The 18,858-nt window shown below is 39.7% G+C and overlaps 2 non-coding genes across 2 annotated transcripts; both read left to right on the top strand.

The window, feature by feature from the left end:
* Positions 1-18,087: 18,087 nt before the first annotated feature.
* On the top strand, positions 18,088-18,206 carry LOC140869161 (5S ribosomal RNA). The gene has a single exon (XR_012146549.1). It is a non-coding gene; the product is annotated as a 5S ribosomal RNA (ribosomal RNA).
* Positions 18,207-18,605: 399 nt separating this feature from the next.
* Positions 18,606-18,724, top strand: LOC140869010 (5S ribosomal RNA). Its single transcript, XR_012146404.1, has one exon. It is a non-coding gene; the product is annotated as a 5S ribosomal RNA (ribosomal RNA).
* Positions 18,725-18,858: the final 134 nt, after the last annotated feature.

The following is an 18,858-nucleotide window of genomic DNA, read 5'->3' as shown; positions in this document are numbered from 1 at the left end:
GGATGATATCTACCAGACCGGATGTAGCATTTTCTCTGAGTGTCACGAGCAGATATCAAGCTAATCCCGGTCAAATGCATTGGAAAGCCGTGAAGGACATTCTTAAGTACTTACGAAGGACTAAGAATATGTTCATGGTATATGGAGGAAGAGAACTAAAATTGGAAGGATATACCGACTCTAGCTTCCAAAGTGACGTGGATGACTCGAAGTCAACCTCTGGATTTGTGTTCATGCTCAATGGCGGTGCTGTCTCTTGGAAGAGTTCCAAGCAGGACACCACAGCGGATTCTACCACTGAGGCAGAATACATTGCAGCATCAGCTGCTGCTAAAGAGGCCGTTTGGATGAGGAATTTCGTCCAAGAGTTGGGCGTTATTCCGAAAGTTGTTGGTCCAGTCCCGGTGTACTGTGACAACACGGGTGCCGTTGCTCAGGCAAAGGAACCAAGGTCTCATCAAAGATCCAAACACGTACTGAGGAAATACCACATCATCCGGGAGATTGTGGAAAGATGAGACATCACTGTCGAAAGAGTGGCCTCTGCAGACAATATTGTTGATCCACTTACTAAACCCTTGCCAGGACCATTATTTGACAAACATCGCGAAGCAATGGGTCTACGTAGTATGACTAGTTGGCTTTAGGGCAAGTGGGAGATTGAAAGAGTGGGTGCCCGGTGAGCCAACTTGTGGCTAAGGGCTTTGATGACTCTTTGTATAAACAATCTTTTGTTTAATATAATTTACACTTTTATTAATGGCAATGACTTTATCTTTCTTCATATTGTTATATTGTGATATACTATTGTTGTTTTGATAAAGACCTTGAATATACTATAGTGTATGTAAGATGTGGTAGAACATGGGGATGTCTATCATGAAACACATCTTATAGTCACTGTATATTCTAAACTGTTCCTAGTCGATTGAGCCGTCCGTTAATAAGGATAAGGATCGCTCGAGTTTGAGACTAGCATTTGCGATGCAGAGTACCACATTTCATTGGTAAGGAACATAGAGATGTTCGAAGCATGCAAATGGATATTCATACGATGAATGATCGAACTACTCTATCCGGACTTTCCAAGTGGTTATCACTTATCGAGTGGATAAAGTCCGCGGTTTTGGTTGTACACCATTAGTCCTTACTACTTGAAACATCATTGAGACTCTATATGCTAGTACTGTATTTTGACTCGTTTACCGACTCTATTGGGTTCATCAGGTGTTGGGATTGGGTACAGTTACAACACATATAGGAGTCGATGCTTTGTTGTCAAGGATTCACCACATACTTGCGAGTGTGGATATCCTATGCAGTCTGAGGAGATATTAGTGTGACGAATCTCTGGCCAGAGTACATGATGTGTTTTAAGAAATGGTTTCTTAGTAGCACATGCGATGTCACTATTTGATCTTCAAGATGTATTGCATAGTTATCGAATCTCGAACGACTCTCGATTTATCAATGGTTGTTGATTCGATCGGGATATATGGATGAAGGGACCGTACTGTACGCTAACCAAAATCTATTGGTTCTTGTAGGCACTATCAGTGATACCTAGGAAATCATGGGGCGATGTTGCTAGGCGCTCTTACCATGATTCGATGGGCAAGTCGGAAATTGTTGTTCCGAGTCACAAGGAGTTGTGAGCCCACGGCTAGCTGTATCCCTGAACCATTGAGGGTCACACAGAGTAATGGATTTTTAATCTCCTTTGAGATAGTTAAATTTAAAGAGTTAAATTTAATGAACAAAGAAGTGGGACTTCTTATTTAAGAGTAGAGGAGTAAGATTTCCTAAAATGACATAGGGATGGGCATTTTTGGAAATCACTAAATTCGGATTCAAAAAAATTTATCTTGACTTTAAAAGGTGCAGAAATGGTTTCTGTGCACATTGGTGAAATTGGTTTATCAATCAGAGTCATGATGAATTTTATATTAATTTCTGAACATGCGGGCTTTGCTTGTCGGGATTGAACTTATGACTAATGGGCCCTAAGCTGTTAGCAGCCCACATTATAAATAAGTTATTGCAGTACAGAAATTACACAACAGAGGTCACAAAATAATTTTCGAAAACCCTGGTTTTTCTTAAGTGTGGCCGCCGCCCCCTCCCTCTCTTTATCGAAAAATCCAGCCTGTGAATTTTTAATTTGCAGTCTGGTTTAACGGATCAAATTCGTTAATTCTCTTCGTAGAAACTTCTGATAGATTTTCTAGTGCAATCTATCAGAGGGATTAAATCTCTGTTCGTGGACCTGATTGAAGAACAGTTCGTCCATCAGTTCCTGGGATATACAACAAGAGCAGAGCAATCTGTTGGTGTCCATAATCTCGATTCGAGATTGGAGGAAAAAATTTATAATTATTATTTAATTTTTACACACACAATATAATCGTAAAGTTTTGATACCCATTATGGAATCGTTCCATATAAAATTTTTAAACTTCCGCTGCACCGGGTATCAATTCTGATTGATCTGATCACCGTTCTCCAACAGATAAAACCAGATACAACACATTGTATTTCACTGGTCTAACGGTAACATCGCATCCCTTGACGTTATTGCAAAGTTCTAAACAAATTGATCTATATTTGACTTTTGGTCAAATCCTAGATATCCTTCTTCCAAGAACTCATGTGAGTTACTCTTTATCACTAAGGATAAAATATTTCTTCCCAAAACAGTACCTTATGTGAATAGAAATGGCAACTACTGGCCACCAGTTCGCAAAGCAATCACATCACTGCCACTACTCTAACCATCTGAAATCCTCAGACTGATTGCGATAAACCTTGATCCGAATCCCGCTATCGTAGATAGCATCTACCCAATCGTATTAGTCATCCTTCCATGGATAACAACAAAATCCTGACAATTCCAGGCGTCATAGTACGTACTTTCAGTACTCACTCTGCCCAATGAATGTTTCCCAAAGAACACCAACTAAGTAAACAGATGACAAAATCTTTATACACAATTTCTTGTCTAAATGCATCCTTCGAGGTCGTCGCCTCGAAATTCACTACCATCCTGCTGAAACCCTCAGATGGACCAACACCACCCTCAGCATTAGTAGCCTATATCGAATGCTTACTTCTATCTCGGAACTAGAGATAGTATCGACGAAAATGATTTCGGTTAATCCTATTTCAGATAACCAAATCCTTGGCTCACTAGCGGGGATAACCAAACTGATTCACCTTGATCCCGCACAGAATCTATCAATACTAGTGGCAATTACGTTATCTAATCCTTTCAATGACAAAACATATCAAAACACACCGGGATATCAGTGACAACAATCCTTCCAGACTCAGAAACACAATTCTCAGCTGCTGTCTCATCCCATGAAACAACTAATGCTAACATGCTAATGTTCATTGAAATCCATGAGCACTTGTCGAATCGTCTCTCAACAACAAATCTTGAGAAATTTGCTGGAAGCCCTCAAGCTAAACATTCTGACTAACAGTCCCCAAAATTTGTCCACTGACAATCCTGGGACAATTACTGAATCCTATTTCCGCAAACTGGATAAATCATTACTAAAACCAAGCAATGTTCAGATCAAAATCCATCAATGGTAATCTCAGTAATTCTATTAACTAGAAAATGATCACAAGAGCCAACCTATGACTATTCTCGTGATCTGCAGAATCCAAAATCCCCGATTCTAGCATCCCTGGAGATTCCTTAGCGACTAAAGAATTTCCTAAATTCACTCGAATTGCTATATCAAAGCATACCATACTTAAGTACTATTCCCAGTACTTCTTGATTCACTATATCCCAATCAGTACCGATTGGAATAATCTGATCAATCAAATAGATATACTGTAGCTCTCGCCATGCCTGACGGTACCAATTCTAATCAGACAATCATTGATCGATGAAACTCTCATGGCCGATCAATATCGATGATCTCATTGCCACACATCCGCAGATCCCAACTACTTGGAATCAAAAGAATCACCGATGATTCAATCACTCATCTTTGACAATGTCAGACAACAGTTACAAGTAGTCACTAGTGCTAAACCTACACCAGTCTAGACATACTATCCACTGTCTATATTCATTCAAGATGATCATAAGGACTCGTTCAACCCAAGCCGCAATACAAGTCTGAAAGATTTCAACTATCGCTGAACATGATCCTGATAACTATATCTCTTACTAAGACCGCAAAAAATCAAAACTGAGGTTACTTGCCGTGGTGTCCCACCTGAAATCACCACCAAGTGTACACTGGCATAAATCACGCTACCCTCACGCCTCAAATAGTCATGTACAATCCTTAGCATCGGATATAATCTATCACTGAAGGAAACCATCATTGCTGAAAAATACTCATCCCTGAGTCAAATGTTTCAGGAAGTTCAGAAACCCATCTCCTGGATAACCCTTATAACAAGAGCATCCAAACACCGACTAGATCCACTAGTCTAGCAGTATCCAATAGGCTAGAACTATCTGCTCAGAGTACGCACTTGTAAAGGAAATCCCTCCAAGACTAGTCCTTATGACAAAAATATAAACCAATTATCTCTGATGACAGTTAGACGATATCTAAACAACTGATACATAACCAGTCATCTAATCCAAAGTCATACCCCGTCGTGACCGTTACCAAAACTCTAGACTAGGTAGCCTTCCTACCGCCAATCCTGAAGCACGAAGTCTTTCAGGCATTCTTCGAAGTACGAAAGACTCCCAGAGTAACACTGGCATAGGGTCGCGCTCCATCATGTCTAGTCATGGTCATAGTCCACTACTCTCGGCATGTACTAAACTGGTTCCTGATGAAATCCCTGTTGGAAAACTGGCGAGTTCCCAGACCAATTACGATTGATACCCGGTGCAGCGGAAGTTTAAAAATTTTTCATGGAACGTTTCCATGGTATGGGTATCAACCGTTCATCGATTGAATTACGTGTGTGTAAAATTTAAATAACAATTAAATAAATTTTACCTCAAATCTCGCAACGAGATTAATGGACACCAACAGAACAATTCTGCTCTTGTTGTCTCTCCCTGGAACCGATGAACGCCTTCAATCAGGTCCACGAACAGAGGTTTAATCCCTCTGATAGATTGCACTAGAAAATCTATCAGAAGTTTTCTGCGAAGAGATTACACGAATCTGATTCGTTATTCCTGACCGCGATTCAAAATCACAGACCGGAATTTTCTCGGGCAGAGCAAAGGGAGGGGACGGCCGAAAACGTTTTTGAGAGAGAAGGGTTTCGAAAATCCTGTCTCAAAATTATGACCTGTTGTGTAATTTCTGTACTGAAATAACTTATTTATAATGCAGGCCACTAACACCTTAGGGCCCATTAGTCATAAGCTGGGGCCCGACAAGCAAAGCCCGCTCGTTCAGAAATTAATATAAAATTCATCGTGACTCCGATTGATGAAACGATTTCACCAATGTGCACAGAAACCATTTCTGCACGTTTTAAAGTCAAAATAAATTTTCCTGAATCCGAATTCAGTGGTTTCCAAAAATGTCCATCCCTATGTCATTTTAGGAAATCCTACTCCCTTACTCTTATTTAAGAAGTCCAACTCCTTAGTTCATTAAATTTAACTCTTTAAATTTAACTATCTCAACGGGGATTAAAACTCCATTACACTGTGTGACCCTCAATGGTTCAGGGATACAGCTAGCCGTGGGCTCACAACTCCTTGTGACTCGGAACAACACTTTCCGACTTGCCCAACGAATCATGGTAAAGCGCCTAGCAACATCGCCCCATGATTCCCTAGGTATCACTGATAGTGCCTACAAGAACCAGTAGATTTTGGTTAGCGTACAGTACGGTCCCTTCATCCATATATCCCGATCGAATCAACAACCATTGGTATATCGAGAGTCGCTCAAGATTCGATAACTATGCAATGCATCTTGAAGATCAAATTAGTGACATCGCATGTGCTACTAAGAAACCATTTCTTAAATCACATCAAGTACTCTGGCCAGAGATTTGTCACACTAATATCTCCTCAGATCGCATAGGATATCCACACTCGCAAGTATGTGGTGAATCCTTGACAACAATGCATTGACTCCTATATGTGTCGTAACTGTACCCAATCTCGACACCTGATGACCCCCTCAGAGTCGGTAAACGAGTCAAAGCACAGTACTAGCATATAGAGTCTCCATGATGTTTCAAGTCATTTATCCACTCGATAAGTGATAACCACTTGGAAAGTCCGGATAGGGTTGTTCGACTATTCATCCTATGAATATCCATTTGCATGCTTCGAACATCTCCATGTTCCCTACCAATGAAACGTGGTACTCCGCATCGCAAATGCTAGTCTCAAACTCGAGCGATCCTTATCCTTATTATCGGACGGCTCAATCGACTAGGAACGGTTTTAGAATATACAGTGACTATAAGATGTATTTCATGATAGACATCTCCATGTTCTACCACATCTTACATACACTATAGTATATTCAAGGTCTTTATCAAAACAACAATAGTATATCACAATATAACAATATGAAGTAATATAAAGTCATTGCCATAAAAGTGTAAATAATATTAAACAAAAGATTGTTTATACAAAGAGTCATCAAAACCCATAGCCACACAGTTGGCTCACTGGGCACCCACTCTTACAATCCCATCATCACGAATTCCCAACCTATGAAGGTCAATCAAGCTACTGTTCTACGGAAACAACCTAGAACGAAACTCAAAATTCCAAACAAGATCAATTTTTCCATGCCCACAGATGAATCACCTCATCAATGGCACTAACCCAGTCGAACGACTAATTAGGTCAATCCTAGGAAAACACCTAGACTAACCACATGTCAACCCGTTACCGCTGGATTACTCAAAATCCATGAGTTATCCTAGTTGATTAGTCAACTAATTTCAAGCCAAACTTTATAAAATTACTTGCAATCAATCACGAATTGCTGAATAAGTAACACATGTATCATTACTTCAAGTTTGTACAATTTCTTTATTACAATTCCATGTAATATCATTACAGTATTCCGAAAATACAACAACATGTACATCCCATAACTTGATATGATACAACCAAATTCTGATGATATATTACAACTGAAATACTGTTTACAACTACAACAATACAGTATTTAAAATCATCGAATCCTATCTTCTTCCCTTGAGCATGAAGCTTCCCATCGACACATGCATCGATACAAGCATACTCCCGTCCAAGTCTCTCTACATGTCCTCCAGTGAAGAACTCCGGAGAAATGGCACGTGATAGCTAGCCAGCTATGCTCTGCGTCAGTGCATGTCAGTCGAATTCTTCTGCTCACGATCTACCATCAGCGTTCTTCTTGTACCCAAATCATGCTTTTGAACATGAAGTTTCCCGTATGCCTACCAAAAGCATCGATACAAGCATACCCACTCAAGGTATCTCCGGTGAAGGTCTATCTGGAAATCTCTCCAGCTACGAGTGGAGAATCTTCAAGGACTGGAACCACATGGATTACTAAACACCATTCGTTCCAAAAAGTCCTCAGAGATATCTGACGCGATATACTCGATCTTCTCTTCCAGTCTTCCTTGGCTGGAATCCATATGTTCTTTGATCAATATCCCAATGCATCGAATGATGAACCATCCACAACAGTCAGTCTATCTATCGATATGCTACTACTGGTGTTCTCATCACTGTTGCATTCCTTATTGTAAAAACTTATGCCGCAAACCTCGGCAATGAAGAACAAATCTCCTTTCGCTAGGCCTCAATAAATCCTACAAGGATAATCAAGAAGTCATATTATCAATTTCCTAATTCCCTTGCATGCATTTTTGATACCATAAATGTAGCGACCCGACCCGGATGCACTACCTAATCATAGTTGTTATTCCTTAAACGCATATAAATCTCGAATTATGAGATTAATGTTTTTAATGCATTAACAAGTCTTATTTCTCTATGTTTTGATGATTAACAAAACTAGGTTAAAATGTTACTAATATTTACATTGAGCTTATTACAGAGTTAAAATTTTCAAGATGAATTAAGACTAAATTCATACTCAAGATCAGAAACAAAATTCGAAGAAGTATACTGCTACGGGATCGAAAGCTCCGATTGGAGATCGGAACCTCCGATCATGATCAGAAGCATCTTCGGAAGCTAAGGGTAGATCGGAAGCTCCGATCAGGGTTCGAAAGCTCCGATCTATTTCAGGGAGTTTTATATTGTTCGGAATGAAGAACGAAAGCTACAAAGAACAAGTTCGGAAGGTCCGATCTTTGATCGGAAGGTCCGATCATTTTCTAAGAATATTATATTGTTCGGAAGCAGATTAGAGGCAACGAAGTGAAGCAGATCGGAATCACCGAACGTGATCGGATGTTCCTATCTTGAATGGCCGCCTGATAATCTTGTTCGGAAGACTTTTGCTCAACAACACATTTATTGCACCGATCGGAAGCTCCGAAGTGGATCGGACGTTCCGATCCAGTACACCCGCATGTCTCAGAATTCAAATTTCGGAAGCTCCGATGCAGGGATCGGAAGTTCCGATCGATGCCAATTTTTCAGCTATAAAAGGAGGCATTCCGAGGCCATTCAACACATCCCAACATCTTCAAGTCTCTCAATCCTCTCAATTATTATTCAAGTCATTTGTTGAGCAATTTGTAGCCCCTTTTGAGTGTTCAAAATATATTCACATATCGAGTTGTATACGGGGTTGTAAAATCGAGGGTTGTTTGTTTGTGAGTTGGTTGCTCGGTTTTGTAAACACTTGTGTGTGAAACCAAGTGTATTTTACGAGTGTTGAGGCTATCTTTGGAGCCCTTAAATCCAAGAGTGTTGAGTTGTATCGGCGCGGTGATCGTGTCAAGTTGTAAGGCTATCCTTGGAGCCATCAAGGCCAAGACGTTCGAAGTGCTAGTGGATCCTTGGTTAATCGACTTAACCAAGAAGGGGAGACGTAGACGATTTATCGTCGAACTTCCATAAACATCTCTTATCCCTTTTACTGCTTTATTTACATTACGCATTTATTTACCGCACTTATTATTTGATTGCTTAAGTCTTCCGCTTGCGTACTTGCATAATCGCTTTAAATTGCTAAAGTTGCCAATAGAACCTAAATCCCCCCCCCCCCCATTAGGTTCTAACAAGTGGTATCAAAGCCACCTTTTTTACAAAAATATTTTCAAAAAGGCTCTATGGCAAATCTAGCGAGCGACTATGCTCAAAGGCAATCAACAAATCGTCCTCCTGTTTTCAATGGCATAAACTACGGGTATTGAAAAAACCGAATGTCCCTATATATCCAATCCGTAGACTATGACCTTTGGAAAGTTATTGTGAAAGGTCCCTACATACCTACTAAAGAGGTTGAGGGTGTCAAAATTCCCAAGGGAATGGACGACTTTTCCAAGGAGGACATGCGATTAATTTCTCAAAATGCTAAAGCCATGAATATTCTTCATTGTTCCTTAGATATGAATGAGTAAAACCGGATCTCAATGTTCTAATCCGCTAAAGAGATATGGGACAAGTTGGAGATATGCCATGAAGGGACTAATCAAGTCAAAGAGACAAAGATGGATCTACTCCAACTCAAATATGAAGCATTCGAGATGGAATCGAACGAAGTTGCAGATACTATGTTCCGAAGGCTTACTCAAATTATCAATGAGCTAGCCCAACTCGGGGAACAATATCCAACCAAACAAGTATGGAGGAGAGCTCTACGCGCCTTACCCAAGGAGTGGGATGCCAAGAGGATGGCCATTATCGAATCAAACAAAGGCGACACCGCATCCTACGATCTTGATCAACTACATGGGACTCTAAAAACCCATGAGCTGGAATTATCAACAAGAAAGGAATTAAAGAAAGAAGATACCAAGGCAAAGGGGATTGCTCTATCTAGTCAATCCAAAGAAGATGATGATGATGATGATATGGCGCTCTTCGCAAGAAAGTTCAAACGATTCATGCGAGGAAACAAATTCCAAAAGAAGCCGGATAAGGAAGTTACTTGCTACAACTGTCAACAACAAGGCCACTATGCAAATGAGTGTCCTCTTAAGAAGAAAGTTGACAAGGGAAAGAAGAAAGCACTTCTAGCCACTTGGAGCGATAGCGACGATAACGAGGAGGAAGCCAACATCTGCCTCATGGCTAAAAGTGATGACATCGTCTCCGACGACGATGATGAGGTACCTTCCTATGACGAACTACTACATGCATATAAAAACATGTTTGATATGGCTAAATCTCTTAGAAAAGAAAATAAAAAGCTCAAACATGAATTAGAAACTAAGGAGCATGAAAACCTAAGATTAAAGGATGACATAGCTCACTTAGAGAAATCTTTTGATAAATTCAATGTAAGTAGTAATAACTTGAATAATTTACTAAGCATGCAAAAATGTAGTTTTGATAAGGGTGGAATAGGGTATGGTAAGAAATCTATAGATTTCACTAGTCTAATTTCTAAAGCAAAAATGAGATCACCCCCTGCATGTTCTTACTGTTGTAAAATAGGACATGCTAGACATAAGTGTAGATCTTTAAAATATCAATATGATAAAAAGAGCTATATGAAATGGAGGCCTAAAAGTACTTAACAACTCATTAGTCGGCATTATGAGATCATGATCCAAGGGAGTTCATCATAGACCGGTTTAAAATGCCTTGACTTGCAACTGGTCTTCCTGATGAACGCTGCTCTGTCCAAGGAAATAGGTTTTTAAAGAGGCATAGCCCTACCTACAACTGGGAGCACTCTTGGAAAGTGGCGATGATGTCGCTATGAGATACTGAACTCTTGGAAATCTGTTTGTATTTTTCTTTTCTAACACTGTGGACCCAAAAGAACTAAAGGGTACCAAAATCTCTTCTTGTAGGGAAATAGGAAAATTGTTCTCCCTAGCATATGGTATCTAGACAGTGGATGTTCTAGACATATGACGGGGAACAAGGAGCTACTTCAATCAATCAAACAAAAGGACAAGGGAACTGTAACCTTTGGAGAAAACAGCAAAGGAATCATTGAAGGAATCAGATCAATAGGTATATCTGAATCTTGCTTGATTGATGATGTACTCCTAGTGAAAGGGCTTAAGCATAATCTACTAAGCATAAGTCAATTGTGCGATAGAGGTTATGAAGTCAAATTCACTCCCCAACACGGCACTATATCACTCACGACTGACAAATCCATAAATTTCAAAGGATATAGAAGTGAAAATGTTTACAAGGTTTCTTTAAACAATTTATCTTTATCAAATATTAAAAGCCTTGTATCCTTGAATGTTGATGACAACATTCTTTGGCATAGACGACTAGGTCATGTTGGTCCTAGTACTATAGAAAAACTTTTTAAACTTGATTTAGTTGTTGGTATGCCAAAACTCAATTTAAAATTAGATTTTATTTGTGATGCATGTCAACTTGGCAAACATACAAGGGAATCTTATAAAAGCAAAAATTGTATATCAACTTCTATGTCCCTTGAACTTCTTCACCTAGATCTATGTGGTCCCTCGAGAAACGCTAGCCTAGGAGGGAAGCTTTATTCATTTGTCATTGTGGATGATTTCTCACGATTCACGTGGACATTATTTTTAGCCCACAAAAATGATGTCTTTGATTATTTTAAAACTTTTGTGAAACGTGTTGAGAATGAGAAAAATCTTTCGATAAAGCAGATCCGTAGTGACCACGGAACTAAATTTCAAAATGAGAGTTTTTCAAACTTTTGTGAAGATAAAGGCATCGGTCATAATTTTTCTTGTCCTAGGACTCCTCAACAAAACGGGGTCGTTGAGAGGAAAAATAGGACACTTGTGGAGATTGCGAGGACCATGATATGTGAGCATTCTCTACCAAAATATTTTTGGGCTGAAGCAATGAACACTACCTGTTACATTATCAATCGCGTATCAATAAGACCAATTCTCAAGAAAACTCCATATGAATTATGGAGAGAGATAAAGCCTAACATTTCTTACTTTCGAGCTTTCGGTTCCAAATGCTGCATACATAATGGTAAGGACAACCTTGGCAAATTTGATGCCAAATCCGACAAAGGTATCTTTCTCGGATATTCTACCTCAAGTAAGGCCTTTAGAGTTTTTAATAAACGCACTTTACTTGTTGAAGAATCTATGCATGTTATTTTTGATGAATCTATGTCTACTATTGTTTGCACTAACATTGATGATGAAGAATTACTCGAAGAAGAGTTGGCTTCCTCAAGCCTAAATGATATAGATGTTTTCGTTGAGGAAACACCACTTCCGAAGGATTGGACGCTTCACAAAGATCATCCTATAGATCTTATTATTGGAAGTACTTCGAAGGGTGTAACCACTCGTTCTTCTCTTAATAATATTTGCAATCATCTTGCTTTTGTTTCACATGTTGAACCTAAGTGCATTGATGATGCTTTATTAGATAATTCTTGGATTATTGCTATGCAAGATGAATTGAATGAGTTTAAACGCAATGATGTTTGGTATCTTGTTCCTAGGCTGCATGATAGATCTATTATTGGAACTAAATGGGTGTTTAGGAATAAACTTGATGAGCATGGCACTATCACTAGAAATAAAGCTAGGCTTGTAGAGAAAGGTTATAGTCAAGAAGAAGGCATAGATTATGATGAGACATATGCGCCTGTTGCTAGACTATAATCCATTCGCATGCTACTTGCTTTTGCTTGCTCTAGAAATTTTAAGTTATTTCAAATGGATGTTAAGAGTGCTTTCCTGAATGGTGAATTGAAAGAAGAAGTTTATATTGAACAACCTGATGGCTTTGTTGATCTTTCTTTGCCTTATCATGTGTTTAGACTAAACAAAACATTATATGGTTTGAAACAAGCTCCTCGAGCTTGGTATGATAAACTGTCTACTTTCTTGCTTTCAAATGGTTTTTCAAGAGGAAAGATCGACATTACCTTATTTACCAAGAATGTCAAAAATGATCTTTTGATTGTGCAAATTTATGTTGATGATCTAATTTTTGGTTCTACTGACGAAACTCTTTGTCAAGATTTCTCCAAGATTATGCAGGAACACTTTGAGATGAGCATGATGGGGGAACTTAACTATTTCCTCGGATTGCAAATCAAACAGTGTAAAGATGGGTTCTTTGTGAACCAAAGCAAATACATTAAGGAGATTCTAAAGAATTTTGAGATGGAGAACACAAAATCATCATCTACACCGATGAGCACAGCAATCAGACTCGACAAGGATGAAAATGGTAAATCTGTAGATCAATCTTCCTTTCGTAGTATGATTGGCTCCTTATTATATGCTACTGCTAGTAGACCGGACATTATGTTTAGTGTTTGCCTGTGTGCACGATTTCAATCATGTCCAAAGGAATCACATTTGTTCGCCTTAAAACGCATTTTCAAATATCTTTCAAATACTCCAAATCTCGGCTTGTGGTATTCAAAAAAATCTTTCTTTGATTTAAAAGCTTATTGCGATGCCGACTTTGGTGGATATAAGGTGGACCGAAAAAGCACTAGTGGAACTTGTTTCTTTTTAGAAAACTGTTTAGTTTCTTGGTTTTCCAAAAAGCAAAATTGTGTTGCGTTATCCCGAAGCCGAATATATGGCTGTCGGTAGTTGTTGTGCGCAAATTCTTTGGATGAAGCATCAATTGCTCGACTATGGCATCTCTTTTTCAAAAATCCCTATTTTTTGTGATAACACTAGCGCCATATGTCTTACAAAGAATCCGATTCAACATTCGCGCACCAAACATATTGACATTCGTCATCATTTTATTCGTGACTACATCGAACGAAATGAAGTTGAACTTCAATATGTTGACACGTCAAATCAAATTGCTGATATTTTTACAAAACCACTAGATGAAAATAATTTTATTCGTTTGCGTGGTGAACTTGGCATGATTGAGTTGTAATCACTTGTTGACATATTCTAAAGATAATGTCATATTAAGGGGGAGCTTAATATTAAATTCGAGCAAATAAATTTTGGATAATACAAATCAATTGTATTTATTCAAAATTAAGAAGCTCACATTTTTATGTGAATTATTTGCTTAAATGTTAAATAAAATAAATTTTAAAGTGTCAAAATCATGCTTTCTTCCTAAGGAAGATCGGAACCACCGATCCAGATCGGAAATTCTGATCTGTTTCCCGCCACTTTTCAACTTGCGCGGTAAATTTTCCCTCCAAGATGAGGATCGGAACCACCGATCACAATGGGAAAGTCCGATCCCCATCTGATCCTTCTTTTCAAATTACTTTTCACCGCCTTATCTTTAATTACCGCCTCAGGATCGGAACGTCCGAAGCCTGTTTGGAGCTTCCGATCGACACGTGGCCTTACCTCAGTGGACCGCACGATCGGAACGACCGATCTGGATCGGAGCTTCTGATCGTTCCAACCCCTATAAATATCAGATCGCTCAGTCCGATTTCTTGCACCTAAATTTCCTCTCTTTTCTCTATTTCATCCGATTCCAACCTATAAAAATGCCTGTCAAACGCCGTCGCGATCAAGCGAGTTCTAGTCGCCCTATTATTATCCGTGATCCTACCCAACCAGCTGTTTCTAGGCCCATTCCTGATGATTATTTGCATCGTACTATTCATCCGGGTCGTATCTTAGATACTACCTACTTGGCCCAATCCCATCTCCTACTGTTGAACTTAATCAATGCTCAACATTGGGAATCCTTTTTTCAGCCATCTGTCCGCGACCGAATCTTTCCTCCATTGATTCACGAGTTCTATGCAAACCTTGAACTCGAATTAGGGCATGGTGATATCACCATTGCCATGATCGTTCAAGGAAGGCATATCATCTTTTCTTCTGCTGATCTGTCCTCCTGGTTTGATCTTCCCAGGAATGGACCCGATGAATACTTTTCCCAAACTTGGCCACAAAATGATCCAAATTTTGATCGTAATCTCTTTCTTAGTACTATTCTCGGTCGACAAGCCACTGGTGCTGACGATCGAATCCATCTCAAGAGTCTTTGTCCTGATTTCCAAATCATTCAAAAACTCATTACCACATCCATAGTTCCCCGCAGTGGAGACCTCTCCACTTGCAAATATCTGGATTTGTATATCCTTTTTCATATCATATCCTCTCGACCTTTTAACCTTCCGCGCCTTGTTATGCAGACTATGCATCACACGGCAACGACGGCTAAAAAGGATTCCTTTCCTTTTGCCCGGTTTATTAACCGGATTTTGAGTCGTTTTGATATTGATTTTGAGGGAATCCCTTCTCTTGAAATCCAGTCGAGTCATATCATCAACCATCAGTCTATTATCAGGATGGATTTACCTTGGAATCCTGTGTATTCTCGATGGGTTGATGATCCTAGTCGAGCTTTTTCTAGATTTTCTCCTATTACTGATTTTCATCGAGACTTTTCCTCTCTTCCTCACTCTATCCAAATCAAAGGTTTTCCGACTGGTCCGCCCAACACTGATATTCCATCCTCTTCCAGTTTTGAGGCCTTTGCATCTACCATTGGTGATCTTCCTTTCCAAGCTCCTGAGGTTCCTCCTACACCATTAAACCAATTTCCTAGCGACCGACTCTTCGATACTCTTAATCGCATTGAGACGAGTATGCACACTCATTTTACCGAGTTGACTGCTAGAGTTGCCTCTCTGGAGACTCGATTTGATGACTTTGCCGCTCGCTATCCTTCTCCGCAGCATGATGATGACTCTTAGTTTTTTATTTTATTTTTATTTGTATTTTTTCTTTTGATTTGTATTAAAAATTATTATTGTAATGAAATTGTTGCATATTTTTTAAATTCTATGTTTCATTACTTTTTGCTTATCACAAAGGGGGAGAATTAATGGTTAAAATATTAATTGGGATAAAATTTGTTATATTAATTGGGATAAAATTTGTTTATCTGATAAAATTTGTTTATCCGTTAAACTCTGTTGCTTATAAAAATTGTTTATGATTATCGTATATTTTATCTCCTGTTTTTAACCAAGTTTTGTGATCATCAAAAAGGGGGAGATTGTTACGCCTTAAACGCATATAAATCTCGAATTATGAGATTAATGTTTTTAATGCATTAACAAGTCTTATTTCTCTATGTTTTGATGATTAACAAAACTAGGTTAAAATGTTACTAATATTTACATTGAGCTTATTACAGAGTTAAAATTTTCAAGATGAATTAAGACTAAATTCATACTCAAGATCAGAAACAAAATTCGACGAAGTATACTGCTACGGGATCGGAAGCTCCGATTGGAGATCGGAACCTCCGATCATGATCAGAAGCATCTTCGGAAGCTAAGGGTAGATCGGAAGCTACGATCAGGGTTCGGAAGCTCCGATCTATTTCAGGGAGTTTTATATTGTTCTGAATGAAGAACGAAAGCTACGAAGAACAAGTTCTGAAGCTCCGATCTATGATCGGAAGGTTCGATCATTTTCTAAGAATATTATATTGTTCGGAAGCAGATCGGAGGCAACAAAGTGAAGCAGATCGGAATCACCGAACGTGATTGGACGTTCCGATCTTGAACGGCCGCCTGATAATCTTTTCCGGAAGACTTTTGCTCGACAATACATTTATTGCGCCGATCGGAATCTCCGAAGTGGATCGGACGTTCCAATCCAGTACACCGCGTGTCTCAGAATTCAAATTTCGGAAGCTCCGATGCAGGGATCGGAAGTTCCGATCGATGCCGATTTTTCAGCTATAAAAGGAGGCATTCCGAGGCCATTCAACACATCCCAACATCTTCAAGTCTCTCAATCCTCTCAAGGATTATTCAAGTCATTTGTTGAGCAACTTGTAGCCCCTTTTGAGTGTTCAAAATATATTCACATATCGAGTTGTATACGGGGTTGTAAAATCGAGGGTTGTTTGTTTGTGAGTTGGTTGCTCGATTTTGTAAACACTTGTGTGTGAAGCCAAGTGTATTTTACTAGTGTTGAGGCTATCCTTGGAGCCCTTAAAGCCAAGAGTGTTGAGTTGTATCGGCGCGGTGATCGTGTCAAGTTGTAAGGCTATCCTTGGAGCCATCAAGGCCAAGACGTTCGAAGTGCTAGTGGATCCTTGGTTAATCGACTTAACCAAGAAGGGGAGACGTAGACGATTTATCGTCGAACTTCCATAAACATCTCTTATCCCTTTTACTACTTTATTTACATTACGCATTTATTTACCGCACTTATTATTTGATTGCTTAAGTCTTCCGCTTGCGTACTTGCATAATCGCTTTAAATTGCTAAAGTTGCCAATAGAACCTAAATCCCCCCCCCCCCCCCCATTAGGTTCTAACAAGAGTTAAGAGCATAATTAAGCATGCATTAAATAAAATCGCTGCGGAAGACTTAAATACAAATAAATCGGCGGAATACAACCGGCTAAACAAACTCGATTATACAACCCAATCGAATCGAATTTAATTAAAACCTACAGCTAATCCTGCTGTCTTCAAGGTCACTGGCTACTCCAGGCTCCTGGTGATCAATCCTGCACCTACACCTGCCCCGTCGAATAGGGTATCCAGATACACAGAAAATACTGGACGTGAGCTCTAAGCTCAATATGAAAGCACGGATAAACATACAAATATGATGCATGCAAATGACCGGGTATCCATATCTGGGATAACTGTATACGAACTGCTCAGACTGGCGCCTGGAATATAAGCTCTAAGCTCAATACGAACTTCTTGTTCTTTTGATTCCTTGCCATCCTATTTCTGACTCTCTGAGTCTAATCCGCGGATAGAAAAGATGCAATAGACTGAAACACACGACGTGAATGTGCGATCTGGGTAACGCGGGCCGCTTCGGTGGGTCCCAGCATGCCCTATGGGAAAAATGCACCGAAAGACCATCTCCGGGTTGGAATTTGAGCGTCTTCTTCTCGTAGAATGAGATGCGCGGTGTAGGTATCGAGAAAGGCTTCGCGTGAGCAGGATGAAGCTCCCATAACTCTCATCCGATCGAAAGTTATGTCTATTTGAAAGTGCAGCGCCTGTTCCTCCGATCCGCAATTTGAGAGACAAAACAATAAATAATTCATTCACTGTTAGGTGCGATCATACCAGCACTAATGTACCGGATCCCATCAGAACTCTGAAGTTAAGCGTGCTTGGGCAAAAGCAGTACAAGGATGGCTGACCCTCTGGGAAGTCCTCGTGTTGCACCCCTTTTTCATAAATTTTTTTTTTCTTACTCGTACTTTTTGTTCTTCCGATTCCACGCCGTCCTATTTTTGACTCTTTCAGTCCAATCCGCGGATAGATAATATGCAATTGACTGAATCACACGACGTGAACGTGCGATCTGGGTGACGCGGGCTGCTTTGGTGGGTCCCAGCGCACCCTACGGAAAAAACACCACAAAAGACCATCTACGGGTTGGAATTTGAGCGTCTCCATCTCTTAGACCGAGATACTTGCTGTAGGTATCGAGAGGAGCTTCGCGTGAGCAGGCTGAAGCTCCCGTAAATCTCAGCCGATCGAAAGTTATGTCCGTTTGAAACTGCAGCTCCTGTTCCTCCGATCCGCAATTCGAGAGACAAAACAATAAAGAATTTATTCACTGTTGGGTGCGATCATACCAGCACTAATGCATCGGATCCCATTAGAACTCCGAAGTTAAGCGTTCTTGGGCAAGAGCAGTACTAGTATAGGTGACCCCCTGGGAAGTCCTCGTGTTGCACCACTTTTTCATTAATTTATTTTTTTCTTACTCGTACTTCTTGTTCTTTCGATTCCTCGCCGTCCTATTTCCAACTCTTTCAGTCCAATTCGCGGATAGAAAAGATGCAATAGATTGAAACACACGACGTGAACGTGC

Source organism: Henckelia pumila, chromosome 4, assembly GCF_033568475.1.
Source record: "Henckelia pumila isolate YLH828 chromosome 4, ASM3356847v2, whole genome shotgun sequence".
Taxonomy (NCBI): domain Eukaryota; kingdom Viridiplantae; phylum Streptophyta; class Magnoliopsida; order Lamiales; family Gesneriaceae; genus Henckelia; species Henckelia pumila.
This window is presented reverse-complemented; position numbering and strand designations above follow the sequence as displayed.